Source organism: Rana temporaria, chromosome 1, assembly GCF_905171775.1.
Source record: "Rana temporaria chromosome 1, aRanTem1.1, whole genome shotgun sequence".
Taxonomy (NCBI): domain Eukaryota; kingdom Metazoa; phylum Chordata; class Amphibia; order Anura; family Ranidae; genus Rana; species Rana temporaria.
Genome location: NC_053489.1, coordinates 454,458,976 through 454,485,658, shown reverse-complemented (window position 1 = coordinate 454,485,658; position 26,683 = coordinate 454,458,976). Strand labels below are relative to the sequence as shown.

The 26,683-nt window shown below is 44.6% G+C and overlaps 1 protein-coding gene across 1 annotated transcript in view; it reads left to right on the top strand.

Moving 5' to 3' along the window:
• SNCA (synuclein alpha) overlaps positions 1-26,683 on the top strand; it is a 143,064-nt gene that overhangs the window by 36,946 nt on the left and 79,435 nt on the right. The gene's annotated exons all lie outside the window — the stretch shown is intronic.

Sequence of the window (26,683 nt, the reverse complement as noted above, 5' to 3'; positions counted from 1 at the left end):
TTGGCTCGCCGAGATCCTCGGCGGCTTCACAAGGAACTCGACGAGCAAAACGATGTGTTTTGCCCATCGAGTTTCTCGGATGTGTGTACGGGGCCTCAGCTTCATCGGTTAACCGATGACAACGGTCCTTCGGACCGTTCTCATCGGATGGACTGATCATGTCTACGCGGCCTAACTCATCTTTGAGAGTGTCCATATTGAAGCATACAGTATATAGCAGTGAATAAAATAAGGGCAGGTATTTTACCATGATTTTTTTTTTTTTTTTTTAAGCTTTGTTTTTCTATAGTAACTTATGTAGGCCATGCAAGAGCTTACTGAAAGTAATATTTAGAGAAAAATATTTGCAAATGGGAAAGTGTAGTGCGGTTGTTTTAACAGATGAAAGTTTTACACAACCTATAATTTACATCTATCATGCACCTATAAAAAAAAAAGTGTTGGGTATTTTACATCTTGAGAAAAATCTTTTTGTGTCATTGCATTAATAATCTTCATTAATGCGGGAGTTCACCCAATTAGGTTTTTTTTTCTCTTTTAGATGCATGCTCGTTTTGTCTAGGGGAATCGCCTAGTTGTTTTAAAATATGATCCGTACTTACCGTTTACGAGATGCATCTTCTCTGTCGCTTCCGGGTATGGGTCTTCGGGAGCGGGCGTTCCTTCTTGATTGACAGTCTTCCGAGAGGCTTCTGACGGTCGCATCCATCACGTCACTCGTAGCCGAAAGAAGCCGAACGTCGGTGCGGCTCTATACTGCGCCTGCGCACCGACGTTCAGCTTCTTTCGGAAAATCTTGACGCGATGGATGCGACCGTCGGAAGCCTCTCGGAAGACTGTCAATTAAGAAGGAACGCCCAGTCCCGCAGCCCATACCCGGAAGCGGCGGAGAAGATGCATCTCGTAAACGGTAAGTACGGATCATATTTTAAAACAACTAGCCGATTCCCCTAGACAAAACGAGCATCCATCTAAGGGGAAAATGTGTTCTCTATGGGTGAACCTCCGCTTTAAAGAGGGACTAACAAAGCAAAAATAAAAAAAAATAGGCAGATTTCACAATTTGTAATAAAACTCTAATCAGGTTCGAAAAAAAAACATGCAGATTGTTTTAAATCCTTATGCCTTGTACACACGACCAGTTTTCCCGTTGGGACAGCTGCCATGATAGCTTTTGGCGGGGAAAACTGTCCGTGTGTATGCTCCACGGCAGTTCTTGACAGGAAAACCGCCGGGAATCGCTGCAGAAAAAATGTTCTCTTTTTTTTCCTGCCGCGATTCCCGGCGGCCTTTTTCCCGGCAGTTTTCCTATAGGAAACACTGCAGTGGAGCACACACACGGCCGGAATTCACGGCAAAAGCTCTCACCGCAGTTTTCCTGACGGGAAAACCTCTGGTGTGTACACAGGGAAAGTGACCGAGCAGGTTCTCGGTTTCCCCCCCCCGAGATTGCCGGCGGTAAAAAGTCTGCTGGGAATCCCGATCGTGTGTGGGGGCATAAGTGTTGATGCTAGGATCCTGACAGGCCTGAGGTACCTCAAGGCATAATGGTGCTTCGTGGTATGCAGATGCATAGTTATGGATCGTGACAAAGTAAAAAAGGCACAATATTGTAAACACAGAACAAGATCAGTTTTATATATATGACATAAATAGACAAAAGTTTGTGGACACCTTCTCATCACACGCTTCCAAAAAGGTACATGAACACCCCTCCAAATTATTGAGTTTAGGTGTTTCATTGAAGAGTACTGTTAATTCTAGACATTTTAGACAAATGTGCACCTGCAACCTTGTGGTAACCGTTTGGAAAATGCCCTATTCTGTGAGCAGCATAACCATGTCCTGTTCGCAATGGACTGGATTGCCAAGTTAAAGGGGTTGTAAAGGTTTGTTTTTCATTTTCTAAATAGGTTCCTTTAAGCTAGTGCATTGTTGGTTCACTTACCTTTTCCTTCCATTTCCCTTCTATATGTTTTTTTTTTCATTGATTTCTTTGTCTGAATTTCTCACTTCCTGTTTCTCCTCAGTAAGCTGTTCAGTAAGCTGTTGTGACTGACTTTCCACCGCTTGGATGATGGTGGAAAGCTTACTGAGGAGAAATAGAAAGTGAGAAATTCAGACAAAGAAAAAAAACATTTAGAAGGGAAATCGAAGGAAAAGGTAAGTGAACCAGCAATACACTCGCTTAAAGGAACCTATTTAGAAAATAAAAGACGAACCTTTACAACCCCTTTAAGAAACTTAAGTATCCTACAGAATGTCTTAACCTCAAACCAACTGAACACCACTGGGAAGAATTGGAACACAGTTTGAGGGCCAAGTCTTTTTTTCTAACATTACCTGACCTTCCTAACTATGCGACTGATTCATAGAATCAGCTACGCATAGCTAGCCCTAGGATCCGACAGGTGTAATTGAATTACACTGTCGGATCTTAAGGATACAATTCTAGGCCGGCCGCTAGGTGGCGAGGACATTGCGGTCGGCGTAGAATATGCAAATGACTAGTTACGGCGATCCACGAAGATCCGCGCGTTCTTCGCAATCCCGTACGTCGTCGCTAGTCATTTTTACCCATCGCAAAGTTACACCTGCTTTAACATGGCTTATCTTTAGATCAGTATGGCCGTCGTTCCCGCGTCGAATTTCGAAAACAAATTTTTTGCGTAAGACGTCCGGGAATACGAAACGCCGTAACGCACGTCACATTTAAAAAAAAACATTGGGGCGCCGTCATTTCGCGCAATGCACGTCGGGAAATTTCCTAACGGAGCATGCGCAGAACGTTCGGCGCGGGAACGCGCCTAATTTAAATTGTGCCCGCCCCATTTGAATTAGGCGGGCTTGCGCCAAGCAGAATTACGTTACACCGCCGCTGTAAACCTGCGGCGGTGTAACGTAAATGGGATACGTTACGCTGCCACAGCGTAACGTATTTCTTTCTGAATCTGGCCCATAGTGTATACATATACTAGAACATATATCCATGAGTCATAAAGAAGATGGTCAGAACCTAATATGAAAAAAGTCCCTCTTTTGGGGGGTTATGAAAAATGGTCCTCCCCGAACAATGTATTGCATTAAACCTGTAGGTAAAAAAAAACTGTTTTAAATCTGTAGGTAAATAAGACCAGAATTTTTGCTAAGTCGAAGTAGGCTTGATAATTAAGTTGGCAATGCCTCCATCCAAAACAAGACCTCTGTTAAGGGTACTCCCTGGGAAATTAACCAGCAATCTCTTCAAAGTAATTGTGAGCAGAATAACTACTGCAACCAGCATATAACATAAATTGTAAGCATATAGAAGCACAACAGTACAAAAAAAAAGACAAGCTTTATACAGAAAGAGATTAATAACTATACATACATCCAATGCACAATGTGTTGGAGACCCGAAGACCAGATCAGTGGTCATGGGGGATTCTTCCACTGTTATTCAACCAGCTTGGAACAGAGCTTCCCCCTGGCAGGAACTGTGCTGTGACACTGGAACTCAGAGTCAATCTATCTACTCTACTATTTAGTTCCTCCCTAGTAGCTTCTAAAAAGACAAGTAGGTTAAAAAAACTCTAGCGCAATAAACAGGTTCACCTACTTATATACAGCAAGGTGATCACTACATACAGTGCGTTTGAGGTGTTTAAGGTGTTCATCCGATCCCCCCATAGGGGAGAGCGGAGAAAAGACAGGGCGGTCCCTGCACAGTGTGCGGGGACCGCCCTGTCATCCGCCAGCTCAGCGGGGATCAACAGAGCGATCCCCGCTGAGCAAACGGAGGTTCACGGGGCGAATCATTACTGATCCGCCCCATGTGAAAGGGGCCTTAAGCCTTTTCAGTGACTTGTGAAGGTAGCAGAGGGATCAGAGATTAGAAAGGAACCACACTTGGTTGTTGTTTCAGGCTAGCGCACACTATTGAGGCATATGCATTGTTATTTTTTTTTTTTTTATGTCTGAGGTTTTAAGATATTAAAAGGACATACAGCATATATACCAAAAATACCCACGCTACTGATCTCTATAGTTAGAGCTGCTGGGTAAAACACAATCAATGCTCTCATAATTAATAAACCTCAGTACACAGTGCTCAGTTGTGTTATCCTGGTGCAATTAATCAATTCATTTGTGATCTCTAACATAATAGTCCATATACAAAGGCGATAATTATTATGTTGCTATTCCTAGTGTGTGTGTATTGGCAAAATGTGCCACATTTTAGCAGTTTTTATTAACTCACTTATACTAACATGTAAAATGATAGTATATCTAGTAAACTGTTGGTTGTTTCTGGTGTAGTATGGCCTGTGGCACACCTGTTTTTGCAGCAAAATGGTCCAGGCTGTTACAAAGGGCCACCCATGATGCTGTCATCCTCCTCCTTCCCTGCCGCCATGAATGGTACCACCAGGAGGTGAGAGAGGGACACTGCAGCCTTGGCCACCAAAAGCCCCACACTCTCCCTGAGAGGGGAGCTGTGATTGGATGCAGCCACATACCTGAGGGGGAACATTCGAAACCCAAGAGCTGAAGGGGGGGCTGATGGGGGGATGTAGTCCCGAGGTGGGCATGGCTCAGCAATTAAGAGGTTGTGTGGGATTACAAGGTTCTGGGCAGTGCTTGAGGAGAGAGGAGACAGAAAAAAGTGAGGGATAGTCTAATGTGGAGAGTAATGGGGAAAGCTGTGCTGCTAATAAACCATGGGGACACTGAGCTGTTGTACGTCTCTACAGACTGCTGCTGCCTTAGTGACTGCTCTGTGTGCACAGAGGACTGTGCCTTGGATCAGAGAGGCCCATGAGGCTACTGGTGGAGGACTGTGTACTGCAATTGGTAAGAGTCTGTTTTTCATGCCTTTTTGGGACCTTGCTAAAAAGTTGTGGTGTCCAGATCTTCACTGCTGTGGGATTGCAAGGCTCAGTGTGCTGCAATATTAAGTGTCTGCATATGGGACACCTGCTGTTCCACCTAGGTTTGCTGTGGCAGCATACAGGACTGCTTCTACCACCCTCCAAGACTCCATAAGTCAACCTGCTCTTCTATCCAGTGTCTCTGTTACAGATGTCACAGAAGAGGGAGGAGTCTTTGTGACACACTCCAGAGTGGTGGGAGGCCTTTGGCCACCATCTGTGTCATATTTCAGCTTGCAAGTCAATACTACCCTCTTTCTGGAACCCCAAGTATTTGCCCAGGAGGGTGTTTTTCTTTTTCTGTTTGGGATAAAAATACGGCGGCGTAGCGTAGCGTAAATGTGGCCGGCATAAGCGCGCCTAATTCAAATGAGGATGGGGGGGGTGTGTTTTATGTAAATTACTCGTGACCCGACGTGATTGAGGTTTTTTTTTTTTTTTTTGTGTATAGTTTTTTATTATCAAAAAAATTAATAATTACAATACATAATAAATAAATAATACAAATAATACCACTCAACATACATTTGACGTAATATTATACATCTCCTGTTACCTTATGATCAAAATCAAACATGCGTCCCTTTCAAACCTCTGTCTTCTTCCCACCTGTTATCCCAGGGACATCAAGAACAACAAAACACCTTACCAAAAAAAAGGGGAAAAAAATAAAAAAGAAAAGAAAAGAGAGAGAGAAAAAAAAAAAAAAAAAAGAGAAAATTCCCTCACCCCCTTCTCTGTTATTCTTCATGTCTACCTAGTCACAACCCCTTCAGATCCCCAGTCTTCTTATAAAAACTTTTTTCCCTCTTAACCTCTTTAAACCTCTACCCTTGAGTCCAAAAAGGACTTCCAGGAGATCCACCTTCTTAGATGCTTTTCCTGTTTATGTTGTGCTGTCCATACTAATTCTTCTAATTTGCTAATTTCCTTTACTTTACATATCCACATCTCTATAGTTGGTGCCAATGGTGACTTCCACATCTTCGTTATACAAGCCTTTGCAGCGTCTAGGAGGTGGCATATGCTTGTTTCTCTGTATGCTTTCTCTGATATTTGATTCATATGTAAAAGGTAGAATTCTGGGTCATCTGGTATCTCATATTCTGAACAAATCTGGAGAACCCTTTTAATCTCTCGCCAAAAACTCCTTAACATGGGACAATCCCAGAATATATGTAACATCGTCCCTTTACTTCCCTGGCACCTCCAACAATTATCCGATACCTCTGAAAAAATTTGGTTTAACCTTTCAGGTGTCCTATACCATCTCGCAAAGATTTTATAATTTGTCTCTTGTATCCTTGCACAGATTGATGTTTCGTGCGCTCGCTTGTATATGCGTTGTCGTTGTTCACTACTAAATGTCTTGTTTAATTCCTGTTCCCATTCTTGTATGCACCTCAGAGGGAAACTCCCCGACTGTGCTAATAGTTCATAACTTATTGAAAGAGTATGTGATAGTATGCCTTTTTCAATACACATTTTTTCGAATCTCATTAGTGGTCTTTCGAAACCCCCTGGATTCGGCAGAGTATTCAGGAAGTGAACCATCTGAAGTGCATTCCAAAATTTTAAACAAAATACGTTTTCTTGTTCCATCAGGTGTCAGGGTACTAGCTCCATCTCTGACAGATTCCCGCACATGCCCAGTAGAATGACATTTCGGCACATGCCTGTGCGTGGTTTGCGCGCACGCATGCGCGGTACGGCAGCACGCCGTGTGCGTGGAAGCGCGCACGTGCACGTATGCGGCAACCCTGGGGCCAATCAGAGGCCGGACATTCCTATTTAAACCAGCAGCCTTCCCTGAACAGGTTGCTGGTTTGTCTTCAGCTCCTATGTGTTTACCTGTTGCCGTACCTGCCTGTTTTGACCCGGAATTCCTGACGACTCTCCTCTCACCTGGAACCTCTGACCCTTTGGCTAACGTTACCTGGATTGCTGTTATCTCCTGCCCCTTGACCTTGGCTTGCTCTCATGGACTCCCTCTGAACTCTCCTGCCCTTGACCCTCGGCTTGTGACTCGGATTTGCCCTCATCTCCTGTGGACCCTACCAGACTCACCTACCAGTTCCTGCCTGACCAACGCTTGTCTCCAGTCTTCTGCACCTGCCCTGCTTCTGTCAGCTGCACCAAGTCTTCCTGCCAGCTCCCGGCGCCGGTGCCTCCTTGTGCCGTCCCTCCTCTGTCCCAACTCCAGGGAGTGGTCTGCACAGGGTCGCAAAGGTGAGCCGCCCTCAGCATCTCGGTCTCGGTGAGTACAGGTTCTGACAGTACAAACCAGCCAGATGTCTGAGACCGACAGGGCGCGCTCACCCTTTGAGACGCTGTGCCAACAGGTCTCCGCCTTAACAGAGGCAGTCCAGAAGCTTCAGGAAGGCTACCTCCAGATTGATGGCCGCCTCCAACAACTGGCCGGTTCCCCAGGTCCATCCACTGCGGCCCTAGCCTCTTCACCCGGACCTTCTGCTGCCCAAGCTCCTGCAAGCCCTGCCATGATGGGGAGTAATCCCGAACCCCGGGTCTCCATGCCCGAGCGATTCTCAGGCGACCGCCGGAAATATCGGGCTTTCAAGAATGCCTGTTCCCTTTACCTGGCCTTGCAACCTAGAACTTTTGCGACCGAAGCTGTTAAGGTTGGATTCGCAATCTCTCTCCTTTCTGAGGAGCCTCAAGCATGGGCACACTCCTTAATGGAACAACGCAGTCCAATACTTGACTCTATGGACACCTTCTTCACCCACATGGGGAAATTATACGACGACCCCCTACGTGCAGCCACCGCAGAGGGTACTCTGCACAGCTTAAATCAAGGGAGACGGCCAGTGGAAGACTACACCGCCGAATTTAGAAAGTGGTCTGCTGACACAGGCTGGAATGAGTTGGCCCTCAGTTGGCCCTCAGGTACCAATACCGCCAGGGCCTCTCTGAGAACCTAAAGGATGAGCTTGCAAGGTCGGCACCCCCTGCCTCTCTGGAGGATTTAATCCAAACCGCCACTCAGCTGGATAGGCGCCTTCGAGAACGTCGTTCGGAGAGGTTCCAGTCCAACCGGCCTAACTGGGTTCCACCAAGATATGCTCCAGTACCTCCGCCTCACCCAGCTCCACCAAACACCTCATTACCCGACCCAGAGCCGATGCAGCTTGGTATAGTACGGGCCCCTCTGACTCCAGAAGAAAGACTCCGGAGGCGTCAATCTAACCTCTGTCTGTACTGCGGAGCCGCCGGACACTTTTTGCGCACTTGCCCAGTAAGGCCTTGTAAGTCGAAACCTCCATCTGCTATCAATTTCCCTGTTACCAGTTTGCCTCAGACTTATGTTATCCTCTTTCTTTCCCTACAGCTCCCGGAAGGGGCAACACGTCTGCCGGCGATAATTGATTCCGGGGCCTGCAGCTGCTTCTTGGACTCATCCTTGGCCCAAAAGCTGCGTATCCCCTGCCGTACCAAGTTCATCTGGCTGATGGCTCTCTTCCCCGTTCCGGATTGATTACCCAGGAAACCCTTCCTCTTTGTGCCATCTCAGATTCTGGGCACCGGGAGTTCCTCTGTTTGGACTTGATTCCGTCCCCCATGTTCCCTATCATTCTGGGTCTCCCTTGGCTACAAGTTCATCTGCCCTGCATTGATTGGCTCAAGAAAGAAGTCAGCTTCCCTTCCACCTACTGTTCCCAGCGCTGTCTCGCACCCGCTCCAGTCGCCTGCTCCACGCTAGCTACTCCACCTGAAGACCTACAGCATGTTCCTCCAGCCTACCTAGACTTCAAGGATGTCTTTGACAAAAAACAAGCCGATTGTCTCCCACCACATCGGTCATATGACTGCCCCATTGACCTCTTGCCCGGATCTGAAATTCCCTTTGGGCGCATATTCCCCTTGTCAGAGACTGAGTTGAAGACCCTCAAGGTCTATATTGAAGAAAATTTAAGTAAGAAGTTCATCCGTCCCTCCTCCTCGCCAGCGGGGGCGGGGATCTTCTTTGTCGAGAAAAAAGATGGATCGCTTAGACCCTGCATTGATTATAGGGAGTTAAACAAAATTACCATCAAGAACCGGTACCCGCTGCCTCTAATCCCCGAGCTCTTTCAAAGGTTCCGATCAGCTCAGGTTTTTTCTAAATTGGACCTCCGGGGCGCCTACAATTTGGTCCGAATAAGGGCAGGAGATGAGTGGAAGACTGCGTTCAGGTCCAGATTCGGGCACTTCGAGTATCTGGTCATGCCCTTTGGGCTCTGTAATGCGCCCGCCACCTTCCAGCATCTAGTCAATGACATTTTTCGACAATTTTTAGATGACTTCCTCGTAGTCTACTTGGACGATATTCTCATCTTTTCAGCCACAAAAGAATTACATCGGCAACATGTAAGGCAGGTTCTCACCATCTTGAGACAACACCGGCTTTATCTCAAATCAGAAAAATGTGAGTTCGAAAAGACATCAGTGCAATTTTTAGGATTTATCATTTCTGTGCATGGGGTAGCCATGGATCCCCAGAAAATCAGTGCTATTCAGGAGTGGGCACCTCCAACAGACAAAAAGGGCGTTCAGCGCTTCATTGGCTTCGCCAATTTTTATAGACGATTCATCATCGGTTTTTCATCAATTGTTTCTCCCATCACCAAGTTGACCCGCCAGGGGCACCGCTTCCAGTGGCCACAAGAGGCTCAGGAGGCCTTTATCAAACTCAAAACGGCCTTTACCTCGGCACCTGTACTTTGTCATCCGGATTCTACGTTACTTTTTGTTCTAGAAGTGGACGCCTCGGAATCTGCTACAGGCGCTATTCTTTCCCAGAGACAGGGACCGAAGTCGCTTCTTCACCCAGTAGCCTACGCCTCTCGGAAACTAAGTCCTCCTGAGCGCAATTACGACGTAGGCGATAGAGAACTACTGGCCATAAAATTTGCACTGGAGGAGTGGAGGTACCTGCTGGAGGGGGCAGCGCATCCCATTATCATTTTCACTGACCACAGGAACCTGGAATACTTACGGTCTGCAAAACGCCTTAGGCCCAGACAAGCCCGTTGGGCTCTTTTTTTTGCTCGCTTCAATTTCCATATTACCTATCGTCCTGGCGCAAAAAATGGAAAAGCTGATGCCCTCTCCAGGATGTTTCCAGAGACGCCCGATACTTCCGAGCCCAGCACGATCCTGTCACCTCAAAATTTTTTGCTTCTCCCTCAAACAGATTTGTTGACTGCTCTAAAGACCGCATGCCAACGGTGCCCTGATCATGAGGTTTCCTCCTTGGAGAAAAAGGACGACCTGCTGTGGTCTCGTGGGAAGATTTTTGTTCCAACAGAGGCTAGACAGTTAATCCTCAGCACCTTCCATGATCGTAAATTGGCTGGCCATTTTGGTACCCGTAAAACTTCCGAACTGATCTCTCGCTCCTTCTGGTGGCCTAAATGGAGGTCCGACTGCAAGGATTATGTCTCTTCCTGCATTCGCTGCCAGCGGAGTAAGGGGCCAAACACGAAGACCTGGGGGCTGCTGAAACCCCTTCCTATCCCAGAACGGCCCTGGATTGACATCTCCATGGACTTTATTGTCGATTTGCCTCCTTCAGCCGGGTTTACCGCGATCCTAGTCGTGGTGGACCGTCTGTCCAAGATGGCGCATTTTTTGTCCATGGTGGGTACGCCCTCCGCGGCAGACACAGCCAAAATCTTTTTTAAAGAGATTATCAAGCTCCATGGAGTGCCCAAAAGCATAGTATCTGACAGAGGTACTCAATTCACATCCAAATTTTGGAAGGAACTTTGCAGAGCTTTGGAAGTGAAGATCTGTCTGTCCTCGGCCTATCACCCTCAAAGTAATGGCCAGACAGAGCGCACTAATCAAACGCTAGAACAGTATCTACGATGCTTTTGCTCAGTCTCCCAAGACGATTGGTCCTCCTTGTTATCTACAGCCGAGTTCGCTTACAATAATTCCATACATTCTTCCACAAACCAAACCCCGTTCTGGGCTAACTTCGGTTTCCACCCTTCCTTTTTGCCGGACTCCATCCCGGAAACATCTGTGCCAGCGGTCCAGGAACGTGTGACCTGCATCCAGCAAAACTTTCAGAAGTTACAGGAAAGCATGCAGCAAGCTCAGCAGGACTATAAGAGGTTCCATGACAAGGGGAGGAAGGATTGCCCTGTCTTCAAAGTGGGTGAGAAGGTCTGGCTATCCGCCATCAACCTCAAGTTACCTATTCCCTCTCGGAAGCTGGGTCCAAGGTTCATCGGGCCATTTGAGATCAGGCGAGAAATCAACCCAGTAGCTTTTGAGTTGGCTTTACCCAGGTCCTACAAGATCCACCCTGTGTTTCACGCCTCTCTGCTTAAGCCCGTTGTGTCTGACCCCTTCAACGGTAGAGAAGAACTGCCACCTCCACCAGTGGAGATTGAGGGTGAAAAAGAGTTTGAGGTGGAGGCTATCTTGAGCTGCAGGAAAAGAGGAAGGCAGTTGCAATACCTTATAAAGTGGAAGGGATATCCCCCTGAAGATAACTCTTGGGAGCCTTCCCGGAATCTCCATGCCCCTCGCCTGATTCGGGCCTTTCACCTGGAACACCCGGAGTTAATGACCAGTTTGGGCGTCCGGAGTCCGCCCCTTGGGGGGGGGCACTGTCAGGGTACTAGCTCCATCTCTGACAGATTCCCGCACATGCCCAGTAGAATGACATTTCGGCACATGCCTGTGCGTGGTTTGCGCGCACGCATGCGCGGTACGGCAGCACGCCGTGTGCGTGGAAGCGCGCACGTGCACGTATGCGGCAACCCTGGGGCCAATCAGAGGCCGGACATTCCTATTTAAACCAGCAGCCTTCCCTGAACAGGTTGCTGGTTTGTCTTCAGCTCCTATGTGTTTACCTGTTGCCGTACCTGCCTGTTTTGACCCGGAATTCCTGACGACTCTCCTCTCACCTGGAACCTCTGACCCTTTGGCTAACGTTACCTGGATTGCTGTTATCTCCTGCCCCTTGACCTTGGCTTGCTCTCATGGACTCCCTCTGAACTCTCCTGCCCTTGACCCTCGGCTTGTGACTCGGATTTGCCCTCATCTCCTGTGGACCCTACCAGACTCACCTACCAGTTCCTGCCTGACCAACGCTTGTCTCCAGTCTTCTGCACCTGCCCTGCTTCTGTCAGCTGCACCAAGTCTTCCTGCCAGCTCCCGGCGCCGGTGCCTCCTTGTGCCGTCCCTCCTCTGTCCCAACTCCAGGGAGTGGTCTGCACAGGGTCGCAAAGGTGAGCCGCCCTCAGCATCTCGGTCTCGGTGAGTACAGGTTCTGACATCAGGTCAGCTATTGTCACCCATCTTCCCAATCGAATATAGTTAGCTACCTGTATACAGTCTCTGTCCCTTAAGTGCCGAAAAGCACCATCTTCATATCCCAATGGGAAGAGGGGATTGCCTATCACCGGATACAATGGAGAGATCCCAGGGTCAATACCAATCATAGGGAGTGCTATTGCACAAATCTTCACCGTATTTCCCAGTATCGGGTTCTTATTTATTTCTTTAGGTAGTGAGGCAAACCACCATGGTGCTCTTTCCAATGGTATCTTAGATTGGGACTGTTCAATTTGTACCCATAACTTGATGTCTGAGTGCCTGTTCCAATCTATTAACCTATTCAAATGTACGGCGTAATAATATTTCCGTATATCTGGCACCCCTAGTCCTCCCTGTTTCTTAGTAAGCATTAGTTGTTTCCTTTGTATCCGGGGATTTTTGTGTGCCCAAATAAACTCAAAAATCACTCTCTGACATTGTTTGAAATACTTCACTGGGATGCGTATTGGTAAAGTTTGTAATAAATAGAGAATTTTCGGAAGTATGTTCATCTTAATAATATTACATCGGCCCAACCAGGTATGAAACCCCTGATTCCACCTATCCAATAACATCTTCACCTTTTGCAATAATGGTGGGAAGTTTAGATCGAAGATCTTATCCACCTTCCCTGGTAGTTGTATGCCCAGATATGTCAATGCTCTGTCTGTCCATTTGAACTTGAATTTTTGTTTTAAATGTGTTATCAATGCGTGCGGGACATTGACTCCCATCGCTTCTGATTTATTAAAATTAATACGTAAATTCGAAAAAGAGATCCGTATTTCTGAAATTCCCTCATCAAGTTCGGGATTGAAATCAACGGTTTAGTGAGGGTAAACAACATATCGTCTGCATAAGCTGTAATTTTACAGTGGTTCTTCCCTACTTGTATTCCTAAGATGTTCCGATTTAAACGTAGAGTACACAGGAAAGGCTCCAATGACAGGGCGAAGAGGAGTGGCGACAGGGGACACCCCTGTCTTGTCCCATTCGAAATCTGAAGAGGCTCTGACAATATTCCATTGGCCCGTACCTGTGCCGTGAGGCCTGAGTACATAGAAAATATCCACTTTATTATTTTATTCCCAAAGCCTCCATGCTGTAACACTGCCCGCATAAACCTCCAATTCACCCTGTCAAATGCCTTCTCTGCATCTGTGTTCAGAAATACACATTGCGTCTGTGTTGTGTTCACTATCTGAACCAGGTTAATAGCTTTGATAGTATTGTCGCGTGCTTCCCTCGTAGGGACAAATCCCACCTGATCTAAATGTATTAGATCTGGAATATGCTGTTGTATCCTATTCGCTAATACCTTAGCAAAAATCTTCACATCCAAATTTAACAGGGAGATCGGTCGGTAACTTCCACAGAGGGCCAGATCTTTCCCCTCTTTTGGTATCACCGAGATATAGGCTAATAAAGTTTCTTTGGCTAGACTGGCCGATGTCCCTAATGCATTAAATAATTTGGCCATATATCTCGATAGCGAGGGGAACAGAATTTTATAATATTGGCCCGTGTAGCCATCAGGTCCTGGGGCTTTCCCCATTTTCATTGAGCTTACTGCCAGTTTAAGTTCTTCCTCAGTTATAGGTTCATCTAACTTCTCTTTATCAGATTCTGATAATCTCGGTATTGCTGATTCCATTAAATACTGATCGATCTGTTCTTGGGTCGGGGGCTTACTCTGTATATTATAAAGAGAGCAGTAATACTCTTGAAACTCTTTGGCTATATCATTTGGTTTTGTGACCTTTGGTTTCTGCGATGGATTAATATGTGGAATGTAATTACTCATCTTCTGTTCCCGTAACAGTCTAGCCAATCTTTTCCCACACTTATCTCCTGATTCATATGCAAACTTTTTGCATCTCTGTATTGCTGCTTTTGCTTTGTAATACAGGAGATCTGTAATTTCAGTTCTTTTCCTAGCCATCTCTTTCTCTACTGTTATTGACCTTGTTTGTTTATGTCGGCCCTCTAGGATAGTTAATTCTTCCAGTAACCTTTTTAGTTTTTCCGTGCGTTTCCTCTTAATCCTAGATCCATGTTTTATTAACACCCCTCTGATAACCACCTTATGTGCTTCCCAGACAATTCCGGGATCACATTCCGGGGTGTCGTTTGTACTAAAGTAAAAATTCAGCTCTTTAATTACATCGTCTAAGACCTCTTTATCTTGCAGCAGGCTCTCATTTAATCTCCACTGATTTGATCTATTCTGTCTTGGGTCTTGTATCTCATATTCCAAAAAAATTGGGGCGTGGTCTGACCACGTAATAGATCCTATTTTAGCCGCTCGTACTGAATGCAGTTGGGCATGTGGAATTAAAAAGAGGTCTATACGAGAATATATTTTGTGTGGGACAGAGTAGAACGTGTAATCTTTTTCTTTATTATGCAGCAGCCTCCATATATCAATCAACTGATTTTTATACAGATTTTGAGTGATACGATTTCTCACACCGTAAGAAATGGAAGACTTTCCCGAAGAGGTGTCCTCTTTGGGGTCTAACGGAATATTCAAATCTCCTCCCAAAATCAATTGTCCTTCTGTGAAATCTTGCAGACGCTTAATCGTTTTGTCTAAGAAGATTTCCTGGTGCTCATTTGGGGCATACACAGTGGCAAATGTTACCCCTCTTCCTCCTATCTTACCTTTCACAAATATATATCTTCCTTTCGGGTCTCTTATAGAATCTACGTATGTCCACTGGATTCTCCCTGCTATAAGAATTGACACCCCTTTTGACTTAGCCTCCTGATTTGTCGCGTGGTATGTTATTGGGTATTGCTTATTCTTTAGAATCTGTATTTTATCTTCTCTAAAGTGAGTTTCCTGTATATATGCCACGTCAACTCCCAGTCTTTGTAAGTCATGCATAAGGACCCTCCTTTTTTCGGGTATATTCAACCCCTTCGCATTCAATGATAACACATTTAATGTCTCCATCCCAGTTTCTTTATATTCACAACAGAATATTTATTAGGCGTATAGGGGTGGAGAGCAAACAGTGAGAGAAAGGGGGAGAAGAACAAAGGTAAGAAAAGAAAACCCCCAAACGATAAGGGCACCCTTATAGTAAAAAAAAAAAAAAAAAAAAAAAGACAAAAAAAAAGAAAAAAGAGAGGAAGAAAAAAAAAAAAAAAAAAGACAATCTCCCCCTTCAATAGGATGAGAGATGTCTCTCTTTGCTAATATTAGCTACCCTGCTAATAAGAAAAAACACTCACCGTCTTAACGGTTTTTGAGCGTCAGCCTATGTATAGGGGCGTGTGCCATAGGTGGCTTCTGTATTGTTCCTTTATCCCTATCTCTTATGTGGATTTAGTACAAACCAAAAGAAAAAAATCTCAGTATATAAGAGCTATCCTTCAAAAGAGATATAGGAAAAATATAAAAAAAAAAAAAAAAAAAGAGAGAGGAACCTGCAGCTCCGGGCCTCTCCATAATTCCCATCTTCTCTCCAAGAGAGCTGGCCAGAGAAATCATACTGTTATACTGCATTCCCTCATTCGATCTATGGGGGGTCCATCAATAGGGAAGGGAGAGATAACACAAAAAAAAAAAAGGAAAAAAAATGGGGGAAAGAGAAGAGAGAGAGCGAAGAAAAAAATAAAAAAAAATTTAACCCCGAAGGGAGTGGAAGGGGCAGTATATGGGGAAGAGACAAGGGGCAAATTGGGAGGGAGAAGCGAAAGAGGTACTTGCCTCTTTACCTTATTTATTTATTTTATATCCAAGTGTCATTCATCCTGTCCCTCCCCCACATGTCCCCCCACGACACTCCCTATTGGCATCTCATAAGGAAATTTACCACAAGAGAGAAAGGCGCATCCAAAAATGAATACCCCTATCTAATATAAAAGCAAAAAATCATCTCATAATTACTCTTTCCCTTCCACTATCTTCCCTCTCTCTCTCCATCCTCCCTCCATCCTCTCCCTCCCCCCAACCCTCTCTATGGAGGAACAGAAAGAGGGGGATTCCCCCCCCCAAAAGACAAAAAAATTCCCCCCAAAAGACAAAAAACTCCCACCATCCCTTCCTCCCTTCTATCGTGCCCAGCTTGGGACCGAAGAGAAAAAAAGGACCCCATTCCAAATTTAAACATTTAAACATATATACCATGATCAATACCTTTCCCCCTTTCCTTCTCTTCCCCCTCCACCCCCCTTACTAAAACTATACTCCCCCCTCCCCCTCCTCCAAATCCCCTCCCCCTCCCCCTCCCCTATTGATGCAATTGCAGATAAAATACCATTGTTGCTGTTCCCCTTGTATCTCCCCCCTCTCCTCACTCTGTCTCATATGCAGGTTCTCTTAGCTAAAGACAGAGTCTAGGTGAGAGCGAGGGGAGGGCGGGGACAGAAAGTGTGGTCTAGTGGTCAGGTTGCTACCCTGAGAGGAAAAAAAACAAAACAAAAGCGGGGAAACCATTCTCCCTCTTGGCTAAACCGTGTCTTCTGGGTGGGGAGGAAAAAGAAGGAGAAAAAAAAAACAAAAAACTGTGCGCTGTGTTCCGCGAAGTCTCTCTCCGTTGTCGCTTAATTACAGTGCATGATTAGAGGGCCCCCCGTGTATTGCTTACATTAATGAAGAAAAGAAAAAAAAAAAAAAAAAAAAAACCCAAAAAAGGGGATAAGAAGAAAAACCCTCTAAATAGTGTTAAAGCTATCAGTGTTGTGACATTATATATTGTGCTATTGTGTCCTAGTGTTGTGGTGTCATTATTATTGTTGGTGATATTAACGGGAGTATGTCACACCTCCCTTAGGTGACTGGTGAATATAAGAGATACAGTGAAAAAAAAAAAAAAAAAGGAAGAGAGGGGTCCTCCCCATTCCAGCCCATCCTTCCCCACACCGGCCCAGCCCGTTTATTCCCATTGACCCCCCAGTTTCCCTTCGTAAGTGTCTCTTCATATTGCCTACCACACATTCCGATTTCACCAACTTTCTCTATCTGCAATTAACCCATAGGCAGTATATTACATCACAAGTTCCAATGCCTTGGGGCTTGTGTCCATTTATCTTATATTATAAAAAAAAGGGGGGGGGGAAGAAAGGAGGGGGAGGTCAACCACAAGAAGCGCTAGGGGGAAAAAAATAAAAAAAATACCCCCCCTCTCCCTCCTCGGGGGGAGGGAAGGGGGTTTCCAAAGACAAAAAGGCCCCCCCCAAAAAAAATAAAAAAATATAGGATTTGGTCCCAGTCTCTCAACTCTCAATAGTTTAATCTGGCCAGGTATATCCCAAACCGTTCCTTTTGTTCATTATTTCATCTCTTCCTGATAATTAGCTCCTTTCCTGTTTAAATCCTCTATTTGTCTTCTATAAGGACGCCCGGCCTGCTGACCTCCTCCTCCTGCATGTGGATAGATGAAATCTTCCCTTGTCCTGCCTGGGGCCTTCCCCTATTCCCCATATATGTTATGGGGAATAGCCAGTTTGGTATCTGAATTGGCAATGCTTTAAGAAACAAAAACAGGTCTGGTAATTCTGCTGGGGTTCTGAGCGAGAATGAGGCTGCAGACTTGCGAAATGTCACTGCGAGTGGGTATCCCCATCTATATGTGAACCCCTTATCTCTTGCCAAGTCCAGTATCGGTCGCAAACATGCTCTGCGCTGAAGTGTAGCCCGGGATAAGTCGGGAAGGATTTTTATATGGGCCCCCTCATATACAACATCCCTCATGTCCCATGCCGTCCTGAGAATCATTTCTTTTTGCTGGTATCGGTACAATCGGCAGATTATGTCCCTTGGTCTTTCTAGGTTTAGGGATTTAGGGCCAGGGGCTCTGTGCACCCTCTCTATTTCGATCTCCTTCTGCGGTACTTTTAATATCATCTCAAAAACCCCCTTAATTTTAATGTCCAAGTCCTCAATATCTGTCGCTTCCGGGACTCCCCGTAGTCGCACATTTTTCCTGCGGCTCCTGTCCTCTAAAACCTCCATCTGCAGTTGTAAGTCTATTACCGTTTCTGTTACCATATCTACTCTGGCATGCTGTTTCTTTTCCATAGCTTTCTCAATAGCCCCCACTCTTTGCTCTATGGACACTATAGAGTCCTCTCTCAGCATCACCTTTTCTGTCAGCACATTTAAATCTTGTCTTACCGCCTTTAATTCATGGCGTTGTGTCTCTTCTACCCGTGATATCAGTACCTCGATCTCTTGCCTGGTGGGGAGCTTCTCGATATCCTGTCGCGTCGGGAGAGCTGCCAGCATAGCTTTAATCTCTGCTATCTCCATGTCTGCCTCTCCGGACTTCAAAGCACCCGCCAGGACCCGTGCTCCAGCTCCGGCCGTCTGTACTTGGGAACCTCCTACCCCGGAAGATCTCCGCTGCGGTACAGACCTATCCCGGCTGACGTAGCTCTCACCCCCCCCCGTCCTCGGGCTCCTCTGTTAATGGATCCACCCGCTGCTATGGACACTGGGGACGCTGATGAAAAATAGCTCTGGATATCACCTTGGATGTTTATTGTGCTGCTTGTTGCCGAGGCTGCCTTCTTTGAGTCTGCCCTCGTTATGTATTTGCGGCCACTCTGCATACCGCGTTATAGGACTTCATCTGCCGCCTGCAAAAACATCTTTATCAGCTTGAGTGGGGTAGCATACACGCTAATTCCTCGTGGAGAGAGCCCGGAGCTCCAAGGTACCGTGTCTCTCACTCAGCCATTCCTAGGCCACGCTTGCCTCCGATTGAGGTTTTTTACGAACGGCGCATGCGCCGTCCGTGTACATATCCCAGTGTGCATTGCTCCAAAGTACGCCGCAAGGACATATTGGTTTCGACGTGAACGTAAATTACGTCCAGCCCTATTCACGGACGACTTACGCAAATGACGTGTATGTGTACGCTCCATCGGACAAACTTTTTTTGGTTTCATCGGACAAAAAGTTTGGTCTGCAAACAGACAAACTTTACGTCAACAAGAGTCCGATGGTGCCTAGTCCGACCATGTGTACAGCAAGCAATCGGACTTTTGTACAAAGTACAAACGCGCATGCTCAGAAGCAAAGACCAGCCAGACGCGTTCTGTCTGGTAAAACTAGCGTTCGTATTTGAAAGAGCACAATCGTGACGCGGCAAGTTCTGAAATTCAAGAAAAGCAGCGCACATTCTCTTCTTCTTTATAATGTGATAATACTAAAAGCCAGGGGCGGACTGACAACTCATGGGGCCCCCGGGCAATAGAAGATTATGGGGCCCCTGGGCTTACAGATGGCCACCACGCCAGGAGGCAGTGCAGAGGCGGGGCAGCTAAAATCGCGGGATTTTCACATGAAAAGCATGTCGGTTTCAGACATATCAGGGACAGATGTAAAAAAAACATAGATTTTTACATACTGTCCCTGGTTTTACTGAGCCTGGCATCCCTGATGGGGCCCCCTAGTGGCAGTGCCCGAGTGACTCAATGGTCAGTCCGCCCCTGCTAAAAGCTGCTTTGCTGGTGATACTGACGCAGTAAAAACAAATGTCTTTACTTTGGATTAGTGTATTTTGGTTATATGAATCAAACATATTTCTATATTTTTTTGTGGGTCAAGTTAGCACAACCCCATTGCGCAACATGTCTGCTTGACGAACGGACGTTCAGAAACAAACAAAATTGCACAAAACTGAAAATCGCAAATGCACACAGACGAAACCTCTACTAACTCTTGATTAGCAGAAGGAGCCCAAAGGGTGACGCCGGAGAATTGAACTTCCTCTTTTAAACTCTCGTCAGTACGTTGAAACGTCACTACGTTCGTGTTTGTTGCCGAAAAAGTCAGAGCGCGTGTATGCTATGGGTGTGACCGGACTACTCCCTTTGGACAAAAATCCAAGGGAAAGTTTGTTGGATGTCCGATCGTGTGTACGAGGCTTTACAGTGGATCTAGCTTGTTTACACCCATGAATGAAATCCTTATTCTATTAAAAAAAATTGAAGGGAACTTTTAGGACAGGACATAAGCTGGTTACCAAAGGGTTTGTATTACTGTCTATTCAGTCTCGAGGTTTGCACGGCTCTTATAATATGTGCAGCGCTCACCGATTATAAATTTGCTGATTTTACTTTGTTCTGTTTGTGATTCACGGTGTGTGCTAGCCGTTTAGGAGGATGGGATTATAGCGCAGCTGTTTGGGAACTTATATATTAATTTAATTATTTTACACAGCTCTGCCACACAGCAAAGTCAGGAGGATGAATGTGCTGTTATAGTTAACCACTTCCGGACCGCTGCATGACTATATACGTTGGCACTTTGAAGCAGGATATCTCTATTTTGGCAGCAGCTAGCTGGCATAACCCAGATATCTTTGTCTTCAGGCGGCGGTCCAGTTTCTGATAATGGTGGTCTCTGTGGCGGATTTGCTGCAAGATCACCATTATCGGCGGTGGGAGAGGAGCCCCCCTCTCCTGCACCCTCCGCTGCTTACCGGAGCTGACGGTAGCGGTGGAGGCAATCGGGTCCTGTCCGTGGCTGGGTATGGAGACGAGTGAGGGGAAGATGGCCCCCACCTGTCTCCATACCATAGCAGGGCGGAAGCGACATCAAAATGTCACTCCTGCCCATAGCTCCTAAAGGGAAATTTTTTGTGTCATTTATTCAAATGACAACATTTTTTTTATTGCATTTAAGTCTAAATATGCGATATGAGGGCTTTTTGACCCCAGATATCATATTTAAGAGGACCTGTCAGGGATGTTTACATTCCTTATAATAGGAATAAAAGTGACCCAAACTTTTTTTTAAAACAGTGTAAAAAATAAATAAAGTAAAAATAAAATTTAAGCGCCCTGTCCCGACGAGCGCGCAGAAGCGAGCGCATACGTGAGCAGAGCCTGCATAAGAAAACGATGTTCAAACCACACATGTGAGGTATCACGCGATCGTTAGAGTGAGAGCAATAATTTTAGCCCTAGACTGTAACTCAAAACATGCAACCTGTAGAATTTTTTAAACATCACCTATGGAGATTTTTAAGGGTAAAAGTTTGTCGCCATTCCACAAGCGGGCGCAATTTTGAAGCGTGACATATTGGGTATCAATTTACTCGGCGTAACGTCATCTTTTGCAATATAAAAAATGGGCTAACTTTACTGATGTTTTATTTTTTAATTTAAAAAAGTGTATTTTTTCCAAAAAAAGGTGCGCTTGTAAGACAGCTGCGCAAATACAGGGTGACAAAAAGTATTGCAATGATGCCATTTTATTCTCTATGGTGTTAGGAAAAAAAATGTGTAATGTTTAAGGGTTCTAACTAATTTTCTAGCAAAAAAAAATAGTTTTTAACAACACATCTAAGAAAGAGGCTCGGTCCTTAAGTGGTTAAGCATTGAAGTGGTGGTCCCTGCTTGTTATTTGGAAAGTGAAGGAGAAGCAGCAGACTAATGTGGTCATCTCATAGCTCACTTTGCTCCCTCCACATATCGGCATGTTCCTTATCAGCACATCTGCATTCAGTACACCTGACTGGCTCCTATTAATGCCCCTTCCTCATCCAATCTAAGTTCTACCTTATAGATGATTGCAAGATGGCGATATCAAGTAAAAACCATGTGCTAACACTAGTTATAGTTCAAAAATATATTTAATGATGTTTTAATGAATACAGGGTTGCATTATGTATGCCTGTTATATATGCCTGTAGGTTAGATTTAACATTACTTTAATTTGAATTATTCTCTCTGCCACTTTTCTTTGTTAAAATTGGAATATCATTGGATATTAAATAAAATATATCAGCACTTAAATTGTACAGTAACATTACATGCAGATTTAACTGTCACAGAATCTTGCTGAAGATAGAACACAGTATTTCTTATAACAGGCAGTATATTTCTGAAATTAGTATGCTAGAGAGTTCTGGAGATTGGCTAGATGTCTGCAATACTCAGTGAAGTGAGACGGTATGTTACTGTTCCAGATTACAAATAACTGTTGTAACTCTACCACTGGTAAATGTGATTAGGGAGGCAAATAAACAAATACATATAGATAGATAGATAGATAGATAGATAGACAGACAGACAGACAGACAGACAGACAGACAGACAGACAGACAGATAGATAGATAGATAGATAGATAGATAGATAGATAGATAGATAGATAGATAGATAGATAGATAGATAGATAGATAGATATAGATAGATATACACAGTATCTCACAAAAGTGAGTACACCCCTCACATTTTTGTAAATATTTTATTATATCTTTTCATGTGACAACACTGAATATATTACAATTTGCTACAATGTAAAGTAGTGAGTGTACAGCTTGTATAACAGTGTAAATTTGCTGCCCCCCTCAAAATAAATCAACACACAGCCATTAATGTCTTAACCGCTGGCAACAAAAGTGAGTACGCCCCTAAGGTGAAAATGTTCAAATTGGGCCCAAAATTTCAATATTTTGTGTGACCACCATTATTTTCCAGCACTGCCTTAACCCTCTTGGGCAGACCTAAGCCCCATTGAGCATCTGTGGGCCATCCTCAAATGGAAGGTGGAGGAGCGCAAGGTCTCTAACATCCACCAACTTCGTGATGTCGTCATGGAGGAGTGGAAGAGGACTCCAGTGGCAACCTGTGAAGCTCTGGTGAACTCTTTGCTCAAGAGGGTTAAGGCAGTGCTGGAAAAAAATGGTGGGCACACAAAGTATTGACACTTTGGGCCCAGTTTTGACATTTTCACTTAGAGGTGAACTCACTTTTGTTAAAAAGCAAGGGAAGAGTCGCCTCTGAGTGTAGACGTTTAAAACAATTTAATAGACAAGTTTAGTACAGGCAACTTACATTTAGCGAGGTAAAAGTAGGCATAGTACAAATTCCATGAATGGAAAGGGGATGCTCAGATCAGTCCATCTGATCCTTCTCCTGCTGGGGCGCTGTGCTGCATGAAGTCATCGTACACCGCTGATAAGTGGTAGGAAGCCGGCGGCGGTGTGGGAGTATGGTAAATCTAGGCAGGTGAGGGGCAGTGACGTCACTGGCAAGCGACACGTTTCATGAGCGGGCGTTCTGCGTGTGTTGTGGCAGCTGCGCTCATTTGTCAAAGTTCACTTTCAGAAACTAGCAATTAGAATCACTGAACTTTTAATAATTGTTAAACAAATCAACACTGTTTGTTTTTGTACAAAACCCCTTCCCTCAATGAGGATATCCAACTCCTTTATGTTTATATTCTGAAACCAATGGACCTGAATAGCGTTCTCTCCTCTAAACTGTTTTCAATCATTGGGAGGAGTTTGAAGAGGCTCCAGGGAGATTTAGAACTCATTCAAATAATTTAATTTAATTTAATTTATTTGTTGGGTGCCTGCTTCCTCCACTGGTCTGGTCAGAAGTTTTCATCACCTTCATTCTGATGAACCTTCTCCTTTTTAACTGAAGGCACCTTTTCAGCGGTAGGTGGGGGGAAGATTAGGAGCGTGAGACATTGTCATATTTGACTCTCAGGGCTTCCCTTTTCCTGGTCTGAGTTATGTCAATTCAGGGGCAATAGGCCTACACTGTCAACAATACTTCTCATCACTGGCTAATGAGAGTGGAGGGTGTTGCAAACAGTGCAGAACTTATTTTGAGGCAGTCACTCCGGATAACGAATATGCTGCTGATTGCTGTCTGCTCTGGCTTGAATAACTGATAAACTACTACTATTGATTGCCACCAGCCCTAACCCTTTTCTGGATAACATATACACTACTGATTACTGCCTTCCCTGACCCTTGCCGGAATAAGAGATATGCTACTGATTGCCGTCTGCCCTAACCCTTGCCTGGATAACAGATAGGCTACTGATTAGTGCCTGCCCTGACCCTTGCCTGGATAAAAGATATGGTACTGATTGCATCTGCCATAACCCTTGCCTGGATAGAAACCTTTATATACCTGATGGTCATTTATGGCCGTAGAAATTTGGTGAGCACATTTGAATGTCACCTCAGGTGAAGCAATTTGTATATGCACGCTGCATTTTTTCATAAGGCACAGTGTTGGAGGATAGAAGACCCGAATATAGCATTGCTTTTAAAATTTTGATAGACTGTGAATTTATTATTTGCACCATTTTGGGATTTCACTGCATTTTATTGTTGACAATTCCACATTCTGAAACCATCTGACATGGTACATGAAATCTTTTATTGCTATTGCTATGGAGCTTCTCAGTTCGCCTTGAGTCCATTAGGCATTCAAGTACTGGTAGGCATACAAACCTTAATGGAAAGGCAGTTATTATAGGTGAAACCGTGTGAAAGCCTTGCAGTTTTCGCAGAAAACATTACATGGATATAGGAGTGGAGGGTTTGCAGGGTAGATTTTTTAAACAAGTAAAGGTGTCCAAAAGACCCCTTTATTAGTTCATTGAGGGGAAAAGTATTGGCCATATTGGATGAGGTATGCCTCAAGAAATCCCAGAGGTTCTTACGCTGCTAGAGAAATAAAATTATTTAAGAAGACTTCCATCTGGCATTTTGTTACCACCCTTGACTAATTGTATTTTCTAATGTGTTAATAAAGAAACATTTGGAGACATGGTTGGATAGAAAACTATTATTTTAAATTAAATATATGATATTCTGGACTTGGTTGACTTTAAGTAAACAACTTCAAAACATTAGTTGTCATAGATATTTAAGCTGAGGTTGAGAGATCTGGCACATTAGCACTAGTATGAAATGTCTGGTGTGAGACACATGAAGTTTGTATGTTTTTTAACATCAATAGCATGCCTTTTAGATTCAGAACATTAGTTGAATTGAAGAGCAGATGATCAGCATTTCAGCAGTGCTAACCTCATCATTAGCAGCAGAGACAACAGAAGCCTGCCATTTGGCCTTGCAAATTATCACAGAGAGAAATACTAGCAGCAGTTGGGATGGGACTGAACTGAACAGATGCACTGAGCCGAAAGCAGTAACGATATGCTAAAAAGAAGAATTTAGTAAATCATGAATGTTCAACTTAATTTATGTACAAACCATTATTTATTATTTTGCTATTATTTTACAGAGCCTTTTATTGCATATTCATTTATCCGTCAAGCTCATGTACAGACCTCTTTCAATTGTACCAGCCAATATTTTATTTTTTTCAAATATCTATTTTATTTTCAATAAAAAAAGACAGTTCCATGTCAAACCAACAATAATGATATAAAAATCGTGTACCAATAAACATAATATATATATACATCACATCAATAGGTATCCACAAAGTCCAAAGTAAAACATTATACTCATATCTTATACCGATGGAAAATAAACAACCCTCTCCTATCTTCCTGAGATTGGGAGTCATCATAATGCTGGATACACTAAACACATGGGTCGCCTGCCTATAATTCTTTCCCTATATATCTCCCCTCAAAAAAAGGGAGATAGAGCCCCCCCCTAACTAAAAACATATATAGACATACATATACCCATATATATCTAACTCTGTCCGCCGGAAGGTACGAAGTCCCCGCCTACTCCACCACCCTATATCCTTTTTCTATTCAGTTCTCCTACATATTTGTTGCATTGTTGAGAAGAGTTTTTCCTTCGTCAGAAGCGAGAAAAGCATTCCAGGGACCCCAGGTCCCGGAATATTTCTCTTGCTGATGGCGGGAGGAGAGCACCAGATCTTCCAATCTACTAATCTACTAATCTCCCTCACTCTACAGACCCACATCTGTATTGTTGATTTCCACTTTAGTGGTATACAAGCTTTTGCAGCATCTAGAAGATGACAAATAATTGATTCCTTGTGTAGCACTCACCCCCGAAGGAGCCGCTGAATAGTTTGGGATCGGCGTATTAAGTTACCAAATTCTCTTGTCTAGGGGTATAACTTGTGAGTGTGGATAAGGAGTGAATGTCCAGACAACAGTGTGGATTTTCAAATGCTTTATTCCAAGGCTAACATAGCCAACATCAACATAACACACAGTAGAGAAAGGGTTGATGAGCAAGAGGAAACTGTGGTATCAGGCCTTGGATATCAAAGCATGGAGAGCAAGCCTGTTCTCAGTACAGATGGCTCAAACGTCGCCACTCCCGTCGGAGTGGGTAAAGTCAGTAAAGTGGGTAAAGTCAGAACCCCTCTAGTGCCAACTGTCATCCAGGGGTGACCGGACCAGGGGTGACCGGACAACCCTGGCACGCAGACTGAGGCAGTTCCAAACTGGCAACAGCACAAACTAAACATCTCAGAGTGGGAGCAACTTAAATCTCCCATTCCACTAACTTTAGCGTAGCACCCCACTAACTAAAAAAATTGGGGGGGGCGCTACACTTGTATGCCTTCTCCGACAGGTCATTAACATGTAAGAGGCAAAATGCTGGCTCTTCCGGTATTGTTGAGTCTGTGAAGAGTTGAAGAATTTTTAGGATCTCCCCCCAAAAACGTTTCAGCCTTGGACAGTCCCAAAAGATGTGTAACATGGTAC